General features: G+C 43.0%; 1 pseudogene; it reads right to left on the reverse strand.

The window, feature by feature from the left end:
• The window catches only part of LOC147747503 (uncharacterized), a 96,893-nt pseudogene that overhangs the window by 64,078 nt on the left and 12,086 nt on the right, over nucleotides 1-20,729 (reverse strand).

Consider the following 20,729-nt stretch of genomic DNA (forward strand, 5'->3'; position numbering starts at 1 on the left):
TCCGGTGCACTCTGTTGCCAACTTTAACAAATCTACGTCTATTGCTGAGGCGAGTGGCTCCATGAACCCTCCAACTGGGTCACTGGAGGTCGCCGCAAAATCAGCTGTAACTGCTATTACAACTGCCTCTACTGTGCTCCCGCGAACAATGGCCAGACCTATATCTAAAAGTTAAAATTGAACCACTCAATTGAACCCCGACCTAGTGACAAAAAGGAAAAGGGGAGGTGGCTCACAGAGGCCAGTTACCGCAAAAGCGCCAAAGATGAATAAAAACGGAGGACGAGTCTTAGTTTCAGTTGACGAGTGTAGCGCACAAGATAATACTGCTACTACCCGTTCGGACTTTAATTTTGCTTCTATGGATGCCCCGAGTCCGAATTCAAGAGAAGAAATGTGGAGAAGACTTGAAAACCTATTGGTAACCTTACAGACCCCGACTACCTTATAGATTGAGTCAAATCGCGAATGCCTAATAAACACTGAATCCAAGGTTAAGACAGGCTTTTCAGCATTAGAGGACCGTCTCGTCCACCTTAAATCTGCTGAAGTGAACATATCCAGGAACTTGGGGCAGAGGGTACCTGTCTTGTTCACAGCTAAATCCAAGCCTCCACATCCAGAAGCAACGGAACATGCTGCTCCCAGGGCGTCCCCTGATACAGCCTTAGCACCACGCAAGGAACTCACTCCCTTGCATAGGAACGATGCTCACCTAGGGAATTTATCTGGAGAATTTGTCCAATCTATCACGAGCATCCTAGGTGATGGCAAGATGTTAATAGCAACAGCTCCAACCAAGAACACTAATCGCAATAACTGTCGACCGGATAGACGATCTAGCACAAATATAGGCCCACGGGGAAACAGAGTCATGGATTACAATTTCGAGCAACCAAGCTTTACTGCTCTCAACCTACCTCCGGCAGCTGCACCCTTAGTGGTAGTTCTGATGAATGTTCCACCCCTGTGAGTAGCGCAGATTAAAACCACAGACCAATTACTACTTAAAGAGCTGCACTGGTTTAATACCCGACTCAAGGATGCCGGGATATCGGAGGGTGGGGTCGATAAGCACATGATAATGGCCAGACGAACACCGTGGATAGGACCCTCTAGGAAAGAAGGGAATGCTGACTGTGTAGTCGTTAACTTTAACAATGTACACATAACAAGATTTCTGTTGGATAATTTGGGAGGGTTGCCAGGAAAACTCACCGATAGAGTACGTATATTACCATTAGGGTACTTCTATAAGCCAGGGTCCTGTCTCTCTAACGTGCTGGGACATCAAGGGATGGACAGGCAAAACTGGGCACCCTTTGGATTACCACAAAGACCAACAGAGGTCCTTTTGTCCAATAGATTTGCCCCATTATCTGACCTATATCTATGTGATTGACTACCTTCACCTACCCCGACTCTGGTGGAGCATTCTGATAGCTGTGTAATCCCACCCCAATGCTCTAAAAAAGTTATGAACCAACTGAAGGATAAGAGTCAGGCTCATATGGATCCTCCATCACCCTCTACAAATTCTAAGGGTACATATCCATCGCAGATCTCCCTGCTATCCTGGAATATTGCAGGTTTAATTACCAAAATACTGTCTCCAGAATGGTCATGCTACATTGAGCGGTACGACTTTATTGCATTCCCGAGACATGGTCGGTAGATATGATCTGCCGCCCAGGATATCTGTCTTTTGGCAAAGAGGCAACCCCAAACCGCAAGGGGAGACCTAGCGGGGACTTATTAATATGGGTCAAGCAACAGACATCGCTCCAAATAGTGGAACTATCAATAGACAACCCAGACATTCTTGCCATTAAGATCCGCTCAGAGGGAGAGCCAGATTTCATATTAGTCAATGTGTATGTAAGAGGGATTGCGGATGGGAAAACCTCACCAACTATCGCCCTCCTGGACACATTTATAAATGACCTGGTCGGCTTTAATGTCTTGGTTATTGCAGGAGACCTGAACTGCACATGTGAGGCCTTAGGCCTAGATGATTACATCCTTAGTATGGAGAAAGACCAGAACTGGGGGATACTATCCTTATCGTTACCACCTATTAATAAATGGTCTGAGGTGGTGCTCCAGCTTAAGAGTTTATGCCTGGGGAGGAGGCTAAGGGCCACCAATGGGAGAACTCCCTCAGATATTGAGGGTATTAATACCTTCTCTAATGGGACCAGAGGGAGTAGAATTGATTACATCCTCCTTAGTTTGGAGTTATGGCCCAGACTTATGAACATGCAGGTTCACCAGAGACCGGAGATTGATCACGACCCACTTTTACTAACTCTAGCTAGGAAGGGTTTGGATCACCCCAAGGCTGCTTTGAGAACAGATATAGGAGACGTAATTATGACCCATGATTTCCGCCGGCTGAAATGGGCAGACGTTTCTAAAGATAAAGGTGCCCGAAAGCAGATTAAGTTAACAATAGAAGAAACCTTAACACGTCTTGGTTCTAGAGATATCTTGGCTAAAACTTTTACAGATCTTATGGAGGCCCACAAGGATTTATTTGCTAAACAAAAATCCCTATTTACAAAAAGCAGAAGACCTGCTAGACATACTATTAAAAAATAGGCCAAATGGCACGATGAGGCATGCAGAGTTGCATTTAAGCAACTATCAAACACAATTAAAACAGGAGCACCTCATGAGGTCAAAATAGCAAGTGCACATTATAAAAAAGCACAAACACAGGCAAAGAAGGCCTTTGACGAGGACAGATGGGCGAATCTATCCAATGCCAGTAAGGGGAAGAACTGGACTAAATTCTGGCATTTAGTAAAATGGGGCAGTGGTGTGATTGACTCTGCACCAGTTAACTATGTACCTCCAGAACTCTGGGTGGAGCACTATCAGGCCCAATTTGCTTTTCTAACCAGTAATGTAATAGCCTATCCCAAGGCCAATACCAAGGCTGTCCTCACCTTTGATGAAAGGGAGATAGAAAGGGTCCTGGAGGGAGGGCGCCTGGCCCGGATTGCATCCCGGCCGACATCTATAAATCTGATAAGAAAAAGTGGACCGAATACATTCTTAGCATCATAAATGCCATCGCTAGAGGTGCGCCAATTCCAGATGCTTGGTGTGGGGCTGAAATCATCCCATATAAAAAAAGGGTGATCGTGCCTGCCCTAGCAAGTACAGCCGATAAGCCTAATTGACAAACTACAGAAAATAGTGGCTAGACTTGTGCTAGGTAGGGTCAATGAATGGGTAGTAGACCAGAATATATTATCTACCTATCAAGCGGGCTTTAGACCCCAAGTTAGCACTATAGATCAAGTCTTTAGATTTATGATGATTTATTGGAAGACAGTGATCCTAGCAGGGGGGACCCTCTATGCAGCCTTTGTTGATTTAAAATCAGCATTCGACCTAGTGCCATGCCATAAGTTATGTATGGGTCTCACTAAAGAAGGCAGGGATGCCTTTAGAAATTCTAGGTTTTATTATTAAATTTAATGAGGCGAATAACGGCCAAGTAAGGTAGGGGCAGCAGGGCAAATTAACTGATCGGTTCCCAGTCAACAAGGGAGTGCGGCAAGGGTGTGTCCTTGCCCCTACCTTATTCTCTTTGTTAATAAACAAGGTAATCAGTTATTACATTAACTTTCCAACCGATGCACCAACTCTTGCCGGTTCAAGGGTCCCCCTTTTAATGTTTGCAGATTTATTTATTATTTATTTTTTCAATTTGTAGGGCGCAACAGCTACCCAAAAAGGGTTTCCCGGCGCCTAGACTCAGCTAGTTTGAAAGACAGAAGAAGGGAAATGGCTATTGAGATTATTGTTCAAATAGCCAGGTCTTAACATGCCTTCTGAACCTGGCATAAGGTTGATACTTTAATTCTATCCAAAACTCAAACGGGTCTGCAACGTGCCCTTGACAGATTTACAGATTTCTGCACAACCATGACCTCATAGTAAACGTTGATAAAACAAAGTTCATGGTGTTGCATAAACATAAATCCATCAAAGGCAGAGTAGAAATGAATAAAGCATATTTGGAGCAAACTGATACCTTTACATACTTAAGTGTGACTATCCGAAGGAGGATGAACTGCTCACCACAGTTAGATGTTCTAGTTCTAAGGCACAATCAGCTAGCATGTGCCTTACTAAAAGAACATCGACTTTCAATTACCAAACCGGTGAGGCCGGCCATATCAATTTACAATGGGAAAAGCAGAGCTTCTATAATATATGGAGCTGAACTTTGGGGGTTCGAAAACGTATCACTTCTAGTCCGGGCACAAAATAAGTTTCTGAGATCATTGACCGCCCTCCCACAATCCACCCCTACTAAGCCTCTCCTACTAGATTTAGGCTGCACCTCCTTTGATGAGGTGGCTGGTTTTAGACCCATAGCTTATTGGAGGAGTCTATGGACCACTCCAAGAATTGGCACCTTATGCACATGCCTTAATGCATATAAGAAATGATGATTTGTGATAAAAAATGAAATGGCTTCAGAAGCTTAAGTGCAATTTGTATGACATGGGGCTTAGACACCTGTGGGAACACCCGATAGGGAATTCATTTCCCAGTAAAACAGAGTATCAAGCACTTTACTGGGATATGATCACTAAGAAGACCCCTGTCTGTGGCTGGTAGCAATACGCTGGCAGGTATATTCCTGGAACACAAGTTTGTAGTGGAAGCTGAGGCCTACTGGAATCTGATCACGAAACCTGGTGACAGGAAATTATATCACCAATTCAGAGTGGGCACTCTTCCGCTAAGATCATTCACAGAAAATTGGAACAGGGCTTTAGACACTAACTGTCCCTCGTGTTCCTCTCAGGAAGAGTCGATCACCCATGTATTGTTTGTGTGCCCAGCCTACAAGGGTCCCCGGCGTAAGTGGCTTAAGCCGCTTTGTTCTAACTTAGGTACCAGATCGGGCATGGTAGCTTTGGGCATTCTGGTACCAAATACCCAACCAGACATTGTCATAGCCACTACGAAATTTCTTAGCTGGGCACGGGCACTACGAAGGAAAAATCTCCCTGATCCAGGAACTATTATTTGAGTACATCATTGGCAAGCGGTTTCTCCCATGTAGACTATTTTATGAAAATGTTTTTATAATGGATTGTTCTGAATAGTAATTTAATCGATATAATTCATAGGGTCTCTTCGATAATGTTTGTATTAAATTTTGTAAGACTTGTTTGTTTTTAGGGTGATACCCTTTTAATGACATTTTTATAAAGACTAACTGAACTGAACTGATTGCCATGCATAATATTACCATATAGCCAGTAGATCATTTGATTGATGGTGGAGAATTGTTATCACTAGGTAAAGATGGTTAAGGTGATTTAGGACATCAATATGATTTCCCCTTTAGTCCACATGGTAATGCTGTCCCCAGAGAGAATGATATAAAATATAGTTGTACTGATACCAATACACTGGTAACTGACAGTCAGAGTTTAAGTGGATCTTGTATTTTTGTAGCACTCTTTAACATCCCCGTCGCAAAAACAGAGGGACTCATAATGAAGCCAACATTTAAAAAAATTGGTACGGGGCACCGATACCCCCCTCCCTGAGCAACGACAGGCCCCAGGGAGCCCATCACCTGTGTCTGAAACTATTCAAATTGGTGAGGGGGGCTGCATAGCCACTCTTCCTGAGCCATTAACCCCCCTTGCCGGCACGCATGCTATGTCCCAGGGAGCCCACCCCTGGGAGATAGCGGTTTCCCTGCCCACACTTGCGAGTTATGTTGCACATGACACAAGCTTGCTTTACTTAAGGGGGTTCTTTGTACGATAGCAGTAATGGTGCTTCATATTATTCGGAGGTATTTTGAACTAACTTTCATAGCCCTAATGCTATCACTGTTATAAAGCAATGTGTGTAAAAACAAGCATGGATGATGTCATCAATATTATCATTTGAGATGCCATTATCATGAGGGATGTATTATGTGAGGTCATAAGCAGTGCATGCCGGTGGCGCAAGTTATCGTTTGTTATTTATAGTGAAGTCCTAGAGTTTTTTAATGTAAAGTCATATTTTATTATCATATGTAAAGCCAACCCCACACTGGGCATGACCTTTCATTATGTGCGACGGGAGGTTGGCCACAGAACATTTGTTCTTTAAAGGGAGGGGTCCGCTTGCCCGACTCCTCGAGCCTTAATAATACCCTGGGGACCCCATCCCCCAGGTCCAGTTTTTTTTTAAGGGGAGGGGGACCAAGTGGCCACCCTCCCTGAGCCTTATTTGGCACCGGGGACAACATCACTGGGACCTTTTTAATGAATGGAAATGTGGGTCCCATGGCCCCCATCCCCAAGCTTATTAGGCCCTGGGACCCCATCCAGCAGGGTTGTTTTTTTTTAGTGGAGGGGGCATTGTGGCCCCTCCCTGATCCTTATTGGGCCCTGAAGCCCCATCCCCCAAACCACGCGTTCTTCATTAAAGGGGAACGGGCTGCGAGGCACCCCTCCCAGAGACTTATTAGGCCCTGGGGAATTCACAACTACTATTTGGAGGGGGTGACATGGCCCACTCCCCTTTCATGAAATAAAAGGCTATGGGAGATGGGATCCCCAGGGCCTAAGAAGGCTCGGGAGGGGCGTCATGCGGTCTCCATTCCCTTTAATTTAAAGAAATGGCCCTAGGTGATGGGGTCCCCAGGGCTTAACTAGGATAGGGTAGTGAGGCCAGGCACCCCCTCCACCCCTATATTTTAAGTAGTGGTCCTGGAGGATGGGGTCCATAGGGCCTTATGAAGCTCAAAGAAAGGAGCCATGTGGCTCCTCTCCTCTTTAATGCAATACAACCCTGGGGGATGGGGTCCCCAGGGCCTAAAAATTCTCAGGGAGGGTGCCACTGGCCCCCCTCCCCTTTCATAAAAGGAGGTCCTGGGGAATGGGATCCCAGGGACTAATAAGGCTTGGGATGGGGCCACTCAGCCCCCCTCTCCTTTAAGTAAAAAAAGAGCCTTGGTGATGGGGTTCCCAGGGCTTAGTAAGGTTCTGGGAAGGGGTCCATATGGCCCCCTCCCATTTAACCTGTTCCGTGGGTCGAAAGGCCCCTGACCGTCTGATGTCACGTGGGCGTATGCAGAGGATGGCCGGATGGTGTCCAAACCGCGCAAGTGTCAAATTTCCCAGCACTGTGAGGGAATTCCGGCCTCAATGAAGTGGTTAATATATGTAGTTGCCCTGGGGTATGTGGACCCAGGGCCTAATAAGGCTCTGGGAGGTGGGCCTTGTAGCCCATTCCCCTTGAATGAAAAACACACAGCCCTGGGGGATAAAGTCCCCTTTCCCCAATAAGGATCAAAGAGGGGCCACAATGCCCCCTCCACTTAAAAAAAACAACCATGCTAGATGGGGTCCAATGGAATAGTAAGCTTGGGGATGGGGCCATGCGACCCACCTTTCCATTCATAAAAATGGTTTGTGTGATGGGGCCCCAGGTGCCTAATAAGGCCCAGGGAGGGTGGCCACTTGGTCCCCCCTCCCCTTAAAATAAAAAAAAGGACCTGGGGATGGGGTACCCAGAGCATTATTAAGGTTCGGGGAGTCAGGCAAGCAGACCCTTCCCTTTAAAAAACGTAATGTTTTGTGGCCAACCTCCCTTCGCACATGGTGTAAGGTCGTGAGCAGCGTGGGGTTGGCTTTACATATGATAATAAAGTATTATGTTACATTAAAAAACTCTAGATATTCACTAAAGATAACAAACTATACCTTGCACTACCGTCATGCACTGCTCATGACCTCAAATAATACATCATTCATGACATGTTCTATGACATCATTTATGACATCTCCAATGGCATCTCAAATGATATCATTGGACATCATCCAAGCTTGTTTTTGCACACATTTCTCTATAAACAGGTATAGCATTAGGGCTATGAAAGTAAGTGTACAATACCTTAGAATACTATGAAACACATTTACTGCTATTGTACAAAGAACCCCCATAAGTAAAGCAAGCTTGTGTTATGTGCAACATTGACACTATGCCATACCCTTCATTGGTAGCAGAGTTCATGTTGACTATGAACCACAGATGAAAGGGTAACCTATCCTGCACACGGTCTTTAATCTGAATACAACAGTTCACGGAAAACCAAGTTCCTCCAGCTACAGAAGATCTGTTACATATCTAATGCCCTAATATGGACAGTCTTTACCTGTACAAAATCCCTGACAGTCACTGAACCTACTTTGAGAAAAGAAGTGGATATAAGTACAAACCTGGGTATTGTTAACTATGTTTCCCTATGGAGAGAATTTACTCTGAACCACATTGTTTGCAGACAGTGAAACTCACATGAGAAATACACCACAGAGTATTGAAAAGTATCTACTAAGAACAGTGTACACTCTTTGCCAAATTTGTCCAAAGATCAACTATTCACTTAAATAACCAAGGTCAGAAGGTGCTAAAGTTCTTACTACCTGAAGCCTTCATACTGTGGTTGAAACTTTACAGGTATCTCATATTCTGCAGCAAAATAAACACATGTACATAGGTGTACAATCTTCTATGTGAAGTAGAAATTGTCATGCTAAGACGATTTTTGACTAATAACTCAAGGCTGATTACAATACTTAGTATGTAGTGCGTAGAATCTTTTCCCTGCTGGAACTTTTTTCTACAGTACCAAAAAACTTGTGAGCAACGTAATTACGCAAGTTGTCAACTGTCATCTGTACACAGAGTTACTTTTCAATACAAAGGTGCATAACGTGTTCATTACCTTTACACTCCCGTAGTGCATTAGGAGCACATGCATTTTGTAAACACATACCAATTAGCTGGACAGAGGCTGTACAAAATGAGATAGAAAATAAATATGGTAGTTGCCCGCCACTATGTAAACTTTAAAGAAACTAACACACTAATTAGATGATGCCAACAAAGACGTAATTAGTGATGACAAATTATGTCATCAGTGATGTCATAAATGATGCCATAGAATATCATTTGTGTTGTAATAAGTGAGGCCATAAGCCATGCATGGCGGGGCGCAAGCTATAGTTAGCCCTGAGCTCTGTTTTTTGTATTCAAAACATTAATATTGTCACTGATATATTCACCTAATAATGTCAATTTTGGGTATTTCAGTGAAAATATACATATCTATCTATCTATCTATCCCAAAAGTTTCACCACAAAGATCCCAGGAATCCCAGATCTCTTGGAAACCAGAACAGGTGATAACAAACGCAGCTGTAAGTGCAAGTGAGTATTTTTATTCAAAGCCCAGCATGCCTGCCATGACGCGTTTCAGCCTACCAGAGGCCTTGTTCAAATAGCGCCTTGTGAGTAGTATGCCAATATTTAAAGTGCAAAGTAACACACTATGTGATTGGTTGCCTACACCAACAATGGACATAGAAAAAACACATATTTTACCATATCAAAATAGATGGCCATTCGACATAGACCATACAATAAATAGTTAAAAAATAAGAACACTCAATATGTGCAGTATTTAAGAGTACAAGAAGTAAAAAACATTTATAAAAAACATTTAGAAGATACAACCCTAGTGGGTTATGATTCACATGAGAGACACATCAGGCTATTTAGTAACAAGACTAATGGCCCACCATTCAAAAACAGGACATCAAATGGTTGTCATCTATTTATAATGAACATGTGAGGAGACCAACATGTCAAAGAGTTTTAAAATACCTGATATAACGATTTGGTCACGCATAATGTGTTCACAGATTGCAATATCTGCTTAAATTACAGTATTTGTACATAGAGAACTGCTAAAGTATTGTAGGTGCTGTAGTCGTATGAGTAAAAAAATCACTATATGCCCTGGTAGACAAAAATAGAACTATGAGCAGATGGAAAGTGTCAGTGCGAATAACGTGCGACAAGTGCATGTAATAAAGAAATTTGTTAAAAAAGTTAAAATTCTATGGATTCAAGGGGCAAGGCCGATGTTTAAGGAAATGTTCAATTGGTGCAGTAATATAGCGATGGGAGCCATTTTACAGACATGTATAAAAGTATTCGCTGGAATTTAAACCCAGTGGCATATTAGTATCAAGTTCAAGGATGTATTTTGTCTCCAGAGCTCGCAAGAGGGCTTCACGGTTGCCTCCTCGTTTAAGGGGCAACACTGAGTCGAGAACAAAGTATTTTAGAAGCTCACTCTTGTTGTCATGGTGTTCCTTGAAATGGCGAGTCACTGGGTGGGATGCATCGCTCCAGTTGATTGCCCTAATGTGCTGGAGTTTTGTTTATGGACCTGCAACTTGGTACTACCAACATATTGCAGGCCACACGGACACTCCAGCACATAGACAGCAAAATCAGTCTTGCATGTAAACATCCTTAGATAGGTCTTGGGACATCACAGAAGTGGATCTTACATTCTGTTTTATTGACACCATGTCTGCAGGCTTTGCAGGTGGTGCATCTTCTGAATCCCTTACTGGAATGGAGACATGATTTGTTACTGGCTAACTCAGGACTGGTTTTCACTAAAGAATCGCTCATGGATCATGCTTTACTGAATGTGATCTCGGGACTAGCTGCCATTAGCTCTCCAATGACAGGGTAATTCTGTACCAGGCTCCAATTTTTCTTAAGGTTTTTCCGAAGGGCCTGGTGCTGGCGATTATAAGTTAGAATCAGTCTAGTGGGCTCCTTAACTAGTACTGATACGCCATTGGATGTTCTATTTTGCAAGACTGTTTTCCTGGGAATGTGGTTGGCTTTAGTGATGGCTTTGTCAATCATGGAAGCCGCATATCCTCTGGCCAAAAATCTAGTTTTGCTGACTTTCCATGCTAAAATGCACTCAGAATCAGTGCTACTGATGCGCCTGATGCGCAACATCTCACCATATGGGATTCTGCGTATCAAGTGTGCCGGATGGTAACTTGCGGCATGTAAGACAGTATTACCCACAGTGGGCTTCCTGAATAGCCGGGTCTGAAGTCTGTCACTTTTAATGAAAATCTCTACATCTAGAAAACAGACAGAGTCTTGACTTAAGTTAGCTGTAAACTGGAGATTGAGCTTGTTTACATTGATCAAATCGATGAAATCTAAGGCCTATTGTTTGGTACCTTGCCAGATCAAGAATATGTCATCAATATAACGATTCCAATGGATTACATGTCTGGTGAAAATTTCATGATGGTCGCCATAGAGGACCTGCTCCTCCCATCTGCCCATATGCAGGCAGGCGTAACTAGGGGGAGAAGCAGGCCCCCAGGGCAACACCTCTAACCTGCTGGAAGAATTGGTTAAAAAACATGAAAAAGTCTTTATTCAAACATGTAGCAATCATAGCAATCAACATCTTGTTATGATTAAACCTTTGGATGGGCCTTTTTCCTAGATAATGGTTAATAGCTTTTAAACCATCTTGATGGTATATGCTAGTGTAGAGGGATGTAACATTCAACGTGAGCAACCAATAGGAGGAATCCCATACCATCCCTTCCAGTTTCCTCAGGAAGTCGCCTGTGTCTTGGACGAAAGAGGGCAAAGCCCTCACATGTTCATATAGGAATTAATTTCCCAACTTACAAAGTGCCACGGGGCACGTTTGCAGAGTGATGCAGGGAAGGGGGCGGAGCCTCCAGCGTGATGCCATTTTTTTTTTCAGAAGGGGGGCTGTGTGGCCCCCTTTCTTTTCCCTTTTTTGAGGCCCTTTGGACCCCATCCCCCAGGGCCTGACCCCTATTTTTCTTTTTTTTAATAAACGGAAAAAGGGCCGTGTGGCCCCCTCTCGAGGCCAATTTCGGCCCCGGGGACCCAATCCCCAGGGGCAAGGCCATAAATTCATTTTTTTGTATCAAAAAAATTAGGAGTGGGGCTGCATGGCCCCCTTCGGAGGCCTCTATTATCCCCGGGGACACCATCCCACGGGGCTGTGCCTCTTTTTTTTATTATTGAGGGAGGGGGCCGCGTGGCCCACCTCCCAGGCCACTCATGGCCACTCATGGCCCCAGGGACCCCTTCCCCTGGGCCTGGCCTTTCTGTTGGGGACTGTGGGGAGACCCCAATTTCCCCATGGTCCCCCCGGCTCCCCGCCTCCTGCGGGAGCCAGTATTGCTTTTCCACACAGGGAGCTGCTGACATGCAGCTCCCCTTGTGGAAAAGCAATTTGGTTTGATTTTGTAAGCGAGAGCAGGAAACCTGCTTTTGTTTACAAAATCCAAACCAGTGTTCATTATGACAGGCCGGGAACCGCACAGCAGTGTCCCGGGGCTGGGCACCCTGGGACACTGCAGCAGCCGTCCCTGGAGGGTGGCGGTCCCCAGTGCCATCAAGGGCTCCAAGAGAGGGGCCTCCCTTCATTTAGAAAGCCCCGGGGAGCCACGCAAATTTAAATATACAAAAATCCTGGGAGATGGTGGTTCCTTGGGCATGTGGGGGGGACTCTTGCCTTCCCCACAGATTTTTAAAAATGTTTAATATTAAACTGAGCCCTGAGGATATGGCGGTCCCTGGGGCTGTGGGGTGCTGTGTCTCCCCGCAACTCAGAAATCTTTCCCGAGGGAGGTGGCAGTCCCCAGTGCAGTGTGGGGGGGGTGGACCCCCATACATTTTTTTAATTTTTAATTATTAAACTGATCCGCGGGGAGGTAGCAGTCCCTGGGGCAGAATGGGGGGGATTAGGGTCCCCCACATATTTTTTTCAGTGCCCCTGGGAACTGGCCCATCCAGGGCCTTAAATACAACGAAGTGCGGGAACCATGCTTTCTTTTTTTATATTTTCTCAGCCAAATTCGCTACCCCAGAGCGAATTTGGTGAATTAAAAAAAAAAAGAATGCTTTTTTTCGGCCCAAGCAGGCCTAGGGGGTCAGGGTGTTTCTACCCTGCCCCCTTTTCTTGTTTTTTCACTGTGTTTCACTGTTTTCTTAGGACTCGGTTCTACCGAGTCACAAGATGGCTGCCAACACTTCCTGGTTTGGATTGTTGGCAGCCAATCACAGTGAAGCTCATGCTCAGCAGGGTTTGTGAACCCAGCGCTGCCCTAAATATCGGAACTTTTCTTTTTCTAATTTCACAGGAACTTCTGAACGGATTTACACCATTTAATAAAAAGGTCTCTTTCTAAAACAAGGGCTACATTTTTGTCAAATTTGGTGTAATTCAGTTCAGCAGTTCGAGCTGTAGCTGTGTCTAAAGTTTCCTATGGAAAATGACATGTGGAAAACACGTTTTGGGATGCCCCTTTTTTTCTCAGCCCCTGCTTGTTGAATCACCCCTACACTTTTAAGACAGGAGCTGACAGGAGCTTGCCACTAGTTTTGAAAATTTCGCGAAGATTCATCAACCGGCACCAAAGATCTTGAGAAAAAACTTTTCCTATGAAAACTAGGTCCTAAGTATAATTACCTACTAAGTACACAAGCGTTTATATATATATATATATATATATATATATATATATATATATATATATATATATATATATATATATATATATATATATATATATATATATATATATATATATATAATTCTCCTTCAATCCTGAGGGTCCCTGGGGTCCAACTAGCCCACTAGGTACATCCAGTAAGCGCCACAGAGCTGCGTAGCGGAGAGATGTAAAAAGGGGCACAGACTAGACCACCTCTCTACAATGCAGCGCAGTGGCGCTTACTGGAAGCACCTGGAGGCCTAGTTGGCCCCCAGGGTCCCTCAGGATTGAAGGGGAATTATTTCCCCAACTTAAAATGCGCCATAGGGCGTCTTTGCACACGTAGGCTGGTAGCCCGATGTGCCTTTGCTATGTCTCAAGATATGTGCTCCAGTGGATTTTGAGTAATTTACTTTAAAAAAAATATATATCTATAAGCGCGCCCTGGTACGCGCACCGGGGCGCGTACCAGCACGCTACGCGAGTTCGCGCGCGGAAAGCTGATTGGCTCTCGAGTGTCTGTCAACATTCCAAACAGTCCGGAGCAGCCGCCATCTTGTGTCTCGGTAGGATCGAGACACAAGAGGTGGCAAAAACAAAGGGGGAAATGACCAAAAGGGGGCAGAGTAGACCCCACCTGATCCCTAGGTTTGATGTGGGGGCCATAAAAGAGCCCCGCGGGGCAAACATTTTTTTAAATTTTTTTTGATTTGCGTGGGGGAGCGCCCGGTACGCGCACCGGGGAGCGTACCGGGGAGCGTACGATAGGGAAAAAAGAATGACAGAGTTTTTAAAAAATGTAGCTTTTTTTATAAATTGGAGGTAGTTCTAAAAAGAACTGTTTTTTTTCTTCTTTTTGTTGTTTTATATTTTTTTATTTTTTTTGTAACATTTTGTACTTTTTTTGGCTTTTATGAACAATTTTATATTTTTTTGTTATTTTTATGGGGAGAAACAAAAAACAGGGAATTGTAAATGGCTCAACTGGAGCAAAAAAAAAATCAGGAAAAATTTAAGGTTTTTTGGGGCAATTGTGGTTGTCACCAGCACGGTTGATGAGCTTTATGCTTTGCTCACCATAGGTAATTGTTTTACCACAAAATATACAACTGATTTTGTATTCTCCAAACTGGAGTTGTATGTTTGGGACCATCTCCCTTGTCTCTCGTCCCGATGGAGTGGGTTGCTTTCTTTTGGAGGTGCTGGGTGAAGATTGGGGAGGGTTTCTGGCCAGTTCTCTGACCTCTGCCGCAGCATAGTTGTTAGGGTGCCGGCGTTGCATGTGGCGAATCATGGTGTTATTGCCAAAAGAGTATTTTTGTTAGTGTTCCCCCTTGAAAGTTCAGTGCCACAGATTAGGCAAGTAACCCTTGGCGCATTTACTTTCTTCTGGTCCTTTGGGATTGAAAAAAACTCCCAGATAATGTGCTGCTTTGGCCTATATGGGGTATTATCTTCTGGCAGGAACCTCCTCCTCTCCTCCTCCTCCTCCTCCTCCTCCTCTTCTTCATCTCCACCACTGTGGTGTGTGGTGGTCCTCTTGGTGGTGGTGGTGGCTGAGATGCTCCTGCTGCTGCTGCTACTGAAGCCATTTCTGAGTACAAATTAGTAATAGCTCTGGAAATAGGTCTTCCTCACTCAAAGTACAAAGTGAGAATGAGGAAAAAAGGTGGGGGCTTTCATCATTAGGAAATAAAACTGTCCTGAACGAATGAAAAGTGTTATTTTCAGGTCACATGACCAGGCTTTCATCATGTGGAAACCAAAACTGTCCTGAACCAATAAAAAGTGTTATTTTTAGGTCACATGACCGACGCGCTTACGCTACGCGCCCCGGGGCGCGTCGTGTAAGCCCGTCGGATGGTTACTTAGCGCGATCGTATGCGCTCGAGTGCCTCTGGGTGCGCTTACGCCGTGCGTATCACGCGGACGCGGCTGCGCGATACGTCACGATGATTTTTTCGTTCGCGGCAATAGCGCTAACGGGACGCTCACGGTACGCGCCCCGGGGCGCGCCGCAAGACTGCGCTTACCGGTGCGCTCACCGGGACGCGCACCGGGAGCGCTCCAGGGCAAAAAATTCAACAAAAAAAAAACCATGAACAATATACATAACAAAAATAGTATTACATAAATATACAATATAGGATTCATTATAAAAAATATTACATTTCATACCTATAGAAATTTGCTATTAAAAAACCTTTGAAATTCACTGAAAAAACATAGGTTTGAGGCCCTATATATAGTTAGGAATTAGCATTTAAAAAACCTATGAAATTCACTGAAAAAAACCATAGGTTTCACACCAGGTATAGTTAGGAATTAGCATTTAAAAAACCTATGAAATTCACTAAAAAAACAGAGGTTTCACACCAGTTATAGTTAGGAATTAGCATTAAATAACCTATTAAATTCACTGAAAAAACCATAGGTTTCACACCAGTTATAGTTAGCTGGAAATTTTACTGACATAAAACCATTGAAATTCCCACGTTATAGTTAGTTGGACTCACTATAACTTGCGCGCCTGCAATGCACTGCTGATGACGTCACATATTACATCACTCATGAAATGGTCAGTGACATCACTCATGACATCACTGATGACACCATCCTTGTGACAGACTGACAGACCTCCTTTCAGTGTAATGTAACTCTTGAAACACATATTCAAAAATAGAAACTAACATTTTCAAAAAAATGGAGATACCCATACCAGATACAACAACCAATTCAGTAATTTCACCATCTATATACACATCCACTCATTCAGCAACAGATCTATATAGTCACTCATACATATCCTCACTCATCATATGTAGTGATACACATATACATCCTGTTACACACCGACAGTCATCCAAAAGTTACTCACACACATACTCACACATGCAAATAAACTATTGAACATCCATTTATTTGCATATACAACTATACACACACTAGCACATTACTTCTAAGGAAACTTACATATACTTACTCTCTTAAACAATCACTTATAGAAACACATACGTATTTAAACAGGAACTCTTTCAATCTCTCACTCTCACATATACTCACTTATATACATCAATATTTACTCACATATACTAGATTAAAACATATGTAGTTACTCATAAAGACACTAGTGAGGCAGGCATTCACTCACTAACACACACATATACACACTCATCCATCCATACAGTCCTGCACATATGCTGTCTTCAAAACACATACAAACAGTGAGTCAGTCACCAACCCATGCAGCCACTTATACACAAAGTGAAACAATGATACATATATTTAAATATTTTAAAAATTACTCGCTAATATATGTATTCACTAAGATACACTTAATAAGCCAGTTAACCAATCAATTTTGTTTTTAAAAAAACATCCATTTAGACACTTATTTAAAAATGTATTCTTCCATCGACCTTTACAAATACATTTGTAAAACATATTTATTTTACAGAAAGACACACATTCACTGGATGGTGTCATCAGTGATGTCATGAGTGATGTCACTGACCATGTCATGCGTGATGTAATATGTGACGTCATCAGCAGTGCATTGCAGGCAAGCAAGTGAGTCCAACTAACTGTAACGTGGGAATTTCAATGGTTTTATGTCAGTAAAATTTCCAGCTCACTATAACTGGTGTGAAACCTATGGTTTTTTCAGTGAATATATACAGATAGATAGATAGATAGATAGATAGATAGATAGATAGATAGATAGATAGATAGATAGATAGATAGATAGACAGATAGATAGATAGATAGATAGATAGATAGAAAGATAGCTAGATTGCTATGCATAGTTATGAGAAGAAATTTAGGAATATTCTCAATTCTAACTGGCCTATACTTAAACCGGATATCACACTAAAGCCGTTATTATGTGAGTCACCAGCTATCACTTTTAGAAGGGCACCCTCTTTGAGGGATGCACTTGTGAAGACCAGTCTGGAAACTGTGAAATCCTCTAATTGGCTCTCTAATAGATCTGGTTTTTATAAATGCAGATCCTGCAGGGCCTGCAAATTTGGAGTCAATACTCCAGAATATCCAGATGCTTTCTCTCAGACTGCATGTAAAATCAAGGGGTTGTTTACCTTTTGGACTTATCGGCGGCCTTTGACACGGTCGATCACGAACTTCTGATCGACCGTGTCAACAACACTGGCATCCGGGGCCTGGCACTTAAGTGGATCAGATCCTTTTTGTATCAGCGTTCTCAGGTGGTCCATCTTTCTACCTTTTCAGCCACACTAACCAGTCTAACTTGCATAGTCCCCCAGGGCTCCGCCTTATCGCCCCTTTTGTTTAATCTTTACATGCAACCCCTCATGGTACCCCTTCGCAATAGCCCGGTCACTATTTTCAACTATGCTGATGACCTCCAGCTGGTATTCAATCTTGATTCCACCTCTGTATCTAGCACTAATTTCCAATCTACTAAGCTACTGATCAGCGAATGGATGTGTCACAGCCAGTTGAAACTTAACCCAGATAAAACAGAGCTTGTCCTTACTGGGGGACCTGCCAACCCTTGGTATTCTAGCTTCTGGCCACCCTCCTTGGGCACCCCCCCTCACCCTGCTGACTCCGTGAAGAGTCTCGGTGTTATTATTTGTAAAGATCTATCTATGAAATCTCAAATCAGCGCTGTTACCTCTTCATGCTTCTTCCATCTCCGGGGAGTCCGGAAAATCTGCAGGTTCTTGACCTTGGAGGCCCTCACCCTTGTCATCATGGCCCTGGTAACCTCTCGCATAGACTATGCCAAAGCTCTCTACGTCGGCATTCCAGCCTACCAGCTTCATCGCCTGCAGCTGGTGCAGAACCAAGCAGCCAGCCTTATCTTCCGCCAGCCCAAACACCAACATGTCTCTCCTTTGTTGAGGAACCTCCATTGGCTTCCGGTGGCTAAACGTTGCATTTTTGAACTTGGCTGTACCATCTTCAAGACACTATCTGATCAGGGCCCTGCCTTTATCTCCTCCAGGATTCATCGGTACGTCCCCCTCCATGTCCTCCGTTCCTCACACTACAACCTGCTTACCATTCCAACCTTCAAATGGAAAAAACATGGTGGCCTCAGATTTTCATTTCTTGCCCCCAGGTTATGGAACTCACTCCCGAATGAACTCAGATTCACTTCCAGTTACACTTCGTTCAGAAAACTCCTGAAAACTCATCTGTTTCGGCAAGCCTATGAGTAATATTGCCTCTTACTATTGCCTCTCCGCTCCTAGCGCCATGAAACCGCCTGGTGTCCGTGCGCTGTACAAATACCTTTAACATAACATAACATAACATAACATAACATAACATAACATAACATAACACACCTGTAAAACAGATTATGCTGTTTATGTATTACAATGAACACGCCATCTACAGTATGTTGGGAGCACTAAGCTCCAGGTTTTCAACCGCATTTTGCAGCATCTTTGTGCCATTTTTAATTCTGACTCTAGCTACCCTGTGGCGCGTCACTTCAAATTAGTACAAGTCTACAATCTTAACGATTTAAGATATTTTGTTATTGACGCAGTCCCATGGTCTAAAAGAGGTAGCGACAGAGAAAGAAACTTACGGCAGCTAGAGAGTCAATATATTTTACTTTTGGACACGAAGATCCCAAATGGTCCTAATACTGGAGAGGATCTTTATAATTTTTATAAGGGCCTTCATTGTTCAAATCAGTCTATGGGGCAGGCTTGTTCCAATTTTTGTTGAATGTTTTATCATGTAACCTGAGCTTTGTGACACATGAGTTAATATCTTTTTGCTGCTATGTAAATGAATGAATGAGTTTTAAGTTTGTTTTCGCACGGGTGGCTTTCATCTGTTTCCTTTTATGCCTAGTTATTATCGGACTTTTAGCTGGTTTTACTAGTATTCTAGTTTTACTGGTTTTAATTCGGTAATTGTGAGGTGTAGGGAACAGGTACTGATCCACTGGGCAGGAGGGGGCTTAATGCACTTTATTGTTCACATTTACTGTTCTAGAAGGACTATAGGTATGGGTCCTTTCTATTCATGAACTTTGCGTTTTTTTGCACATTGCAATGGTATTTTGCACTTTTTTATCCATTTATTCTCTTGCTGTACATGAATCTGGTTAATAATTTTGAATGTAATCAAATAACTTTTTCCACTTTAGTTAGGCACTGTGCACTTTTTTTGTAATGGATAACATGATATGGCATCTGGCTATGTGGTACATGTTGAGTATTTTGAGCGAATCAATCATGATTTAATAATTTAATTTGTATTTTTAATCTCTATTTGGGCTTATATTGGTATTTACTGTTGTGTTTTCTAATGCGCATAGCTACTTGCACTTTTAAGTGAACCTTACTATTTGGTATTATTTCAATGTATTATATGCTTCATATATTGCACAGAATTGGGCACTCGCCCTTTATGTTTTATAAATATTGAGAATTTTTTTATATTTATAAATTCTGTGATGTATTTATATGCGTGGTGAATTAACAGATCCATTTTGGATATATTCATTTTACTTCTTACATTTATTGCTGGCCACATTATAATTGAAGCTTGCTAGCCTGTTATACCTATAGTCTGCTGTTATTTTTCATGAATTAGTAGGAGGAGCATTTTTTCAATTCACTACAGTATTTAACACCTTGGCTGCTGATGGAATTCCCCTCCTGTGCTGAACTTTTTGAATTCCCATTGTACATGACGAGCTTAGCTCGTCATAAGCACACAACCAGTGTACTGCATGACGAGCTGAGCTCGTCATGAGCATGGAAGGGGTTAATCACGTTTGGTCTTGGGCATGTCATGTGATCAACACCGTGTTTCCCCGGTCGAAACTTGTCATGCTGTTGTCTTTGGAAAATACAAGCACTGCATTTTTGATAACCTACCAAGTGGTACGAACCTGATTTCGCAATACCAGCTTTGATTCAGGATTGTGAAATATATATATATATATATATATATATATATATATATATATATATATATATATATATATTACCTACTGGCGGTCGCCAGTAGGTAGTTATAGTTAGGATTTTTTTCAATGTTAAATCTCAAAATTCTATTTGGAATAACTTTGGCACCGGTTGACGAATCTGCCTGAAAATTTCCTGAAAATGGCCTCGTCGAGCTCCAGTTCTTCCTTGAAAGTTTGGGGGGGATACGTCAAGCGGGGGCTGAGATAAAAGGGGGGTCCCAAAACGCGTTTTCCCCATGTTACTTTCCATAGGGCGGTCGATTTCACTTTTAGCTCGAACGGCTGAATGGATTCCCATCAAACTTGGCAAAATTGTAGGGACTTGTAGCCCG

Source organism: Lissotriton vulgaris, chromosome 1_1 (assembly GCF_964263255.1).
Source record: "Lissotriton vulgaris chromosome 1_1, aLisVul1.2, whole genome shotgun sequence".
NCBI lineage: Eukaryota > Metazoa > Chordata > Amphibia > Caudata > Salamandridae > Lissotriton > Lissotriton vulgaris.